Source organism: Montipora capricornis, chromosome 4 (genome assembly GCF_036669925.1).
Source record: "Montipora capricornis isolate CH-2021 chromosome 4, ASM3666992v2, whole genome shotgun sequence".
In the NCBI taxonomy this organism is placed as follows: domain Eukaryota; kingdom Metazoa; phylum Cnidaria; class Anthozoa; order Scleractinia; family Acroporidae; genus Montipora; species Montipora capricornis.
This window is the reverse complement of record NC_090886.1, coordinates 30,784,275-30,786,661: the sequence shown is the minus strand read 5'-3', so window position 1 is coordinate 30,786,661 and position 2,387 is coordinate 30,784,275. Positions and strand designations below refer to the sequence as shown.

Here is a 2,387-nt window from a genome sequence, read left to right as displayed (position 1 = left end):
ATCATTTCCTTCCATATGACTGCTCACTCCATTGAAACACCCTGTGTCATTGCCCAAAATATCCTCACAGTCATGAACTCGGGTGAAACCTGTCAGAGCAAAAAGATCATGAGTCACAAAACTCTTATTATGCAATTTACTGTCAACTCAGAAAACCGTGAACACCCTGAAATATGTAAAATCCTGAAATATTTCGCTGTTCACAAACGTTTCGGATTTTATTTCCCGCTTTCTATATGAGCCTGTATCTATCAATCAAGACTACTCTATAAACTCTACATACCGTGATTAGACATAGCTGCCTCAAGATCCTCATCACCAGAAGAATCAGATGACCACATATCTTCGCAGGGCTCATGATCAGGATGATATTTTGGTTTCTTTGCCTCATGTTCCAAATCCTCAGCGCCATCTTTGGTCATCCAACGCTCTTTCTGCACATCGTAATAAGCCCTCCGATGTTTCCAAAAAGCAGCCCTGGATAAGTATTCATTGCAATGCCCACAAAACAGTCTAGTTTGCTTTCGCAAGCGGGAAGACATCTTTGCAGCATAAGAAGCATTAACATTAAATCGGAAACAGACTTGACGTGACCGGATGTGGAACTGTGAAAACCGGTTGCCGTGTTGCCGCCATCTTGATTTGCTTGTTTTAGCTTAGCCAATCACGTACCAGCTGATAGAAAAAAGCCAATTAGAAACTTATATTCATGGCGGGAACTTTCGGAACTAGCGTCATGAAATTAGCGTCATGAGCGAATTTTATCTGCTAGTTGGATTGTGTTGACACGTCGGTTGTGTCGCTGTGTGAAAGTTTCTACCTTCGTGACCTGATTCCTAACCTTTTCTACCTGCAAAATGGAAGATCAGTATGTCGTATTGCTTGAAAAGGTTCTCACGGAAAACAGACGCCTCAGAGAAGCAATAGAAGCGCGAGATAATGAGCAGCGAAACATGCTTCAGGAACTAGCATCTAAAATGGAGAGCGGCTTACCACAAGAAAGAGCGAGCAGAAAAAGAACTAGGAAGATCCCAATCCCGCAACCGTGCCGAGTAAGTATATTCTATCGTTAGTTTTTTTAAAACGGCTTGTTGTACGATGAATGTATACGTAATGCCTATGACTTCATGCGGTTCATTTGGGGAATCGCGTATGGACTGCGTGCGTGAATCCTGATTTATCTGCGCCTCTGGCTAGTTTCGGTATTTTTTTCCTTTGAGCAGTGTTTGTTTAGCTGAACTTCTTTGCTATTCCTCTATTCCGAGTATTGAGACGATTCTACCGAGTTTTCGTGGGTGTTTACATGTGAAAACTCCACCAATACGAATTTCATGTCATGTGGTATGACCATAGGCAACCCAAACTCTGAGTGCTGAGTGCTTTTCAAATGAATAGATGGGAATTGATATTTTAAAGGGTAAATAACTGGATGTCATATGGGTAATTCAATAGAATAACCTTACATTTAAGAAATCCTTGTGTCCTGTCACTTTTTTATGCTATCACTGGGGCCATTTACATGTAGATGTTTTTTTGCCACCCTTTTGAACTATAAAATGGCCCCTGGGAGACTATAAGAACTCCACAGGGCAAACACCCTTCTGAAATGTATTAAGTGTATTTTATTGATTTACCCCTATGGATAAGTTTGTTGCTTCAATGGTTTTGTCACTTCAAAAGCACAACTGTTAAAGTGGTACTATGATCAGAAAATCAAATCTCTTAACACTAAGTGAATCAAGTTTTAAGCCTTAAATTTAAAAAAAGACACCAGTTTATTTTCACTGGAATTTTCCTATTTAATGGTCTGCCATTACTAACTTTAAAATCTTGACAGAGCTGTATACTATTGAGGAGAGAATGACTCAGGGCACTTTCCTTTTGTCAGGACTGGCTGGCCAGGCCATCAGTTTGCAAAGAAAATGCAACAAATTTGAAAGAACACTTGCGAGATAATCCTTCGCATTCTTCTGGAAAAGTATATAAATTATCATCTTCAAAATGTTTTAAGTTGAAAGCGGTTTAGAGTTAATCCTTCCAAATGCCTGGTCGGGACGGTCAGTTCTGTCAAATGGAAAGCGTCCTCAGACTCACTGTTTACAAATGCAATGCACTTGTACCCGACTGAATTAATGTGCAGCACAAGAGTTCTGGGCTTTCAGATTTTTAAAGTTATGTTTTGCATACATAATAAACTGCTTTTAACTATGGTTTACACACTGAAATTTTAAGCTATTGAGTGAATGACGTCACTTTTTCCCTTGATCCAACCCTCTGAGACCGTAAAGGTGCTCAGTTTTGATATACATGTATGAGTAATGGCAGACCGTGAAATTCAGAACTTACACTCAGAAGTAAACAGCCTGTAGATAATACCAGAAACCCAT

At 39.8% G+C, this 2,387-nt stretch overlaps 1 long non-coding RNA gene across 1 annotated transcript in view; it reads left to right on the top strand.

Moving 5' to 3' along the window:
• Positions 1-917: 917 nt before the first annotated feature.
• Positions 918-2,387, top strand: part of LOC138045920 (uncharacterized) — a 2,664-nt gene continuing 1,194 nt past the window's right edge. The window contains exon 1 of the long non-coding RNA XR_011131704.1: positions 918-1,052. This is a non-coding gene — a long non-coding RNA (uncharacterized lncRNA). The remainder of the gene's footprint in view (positions 1,053-2,387) is intronic.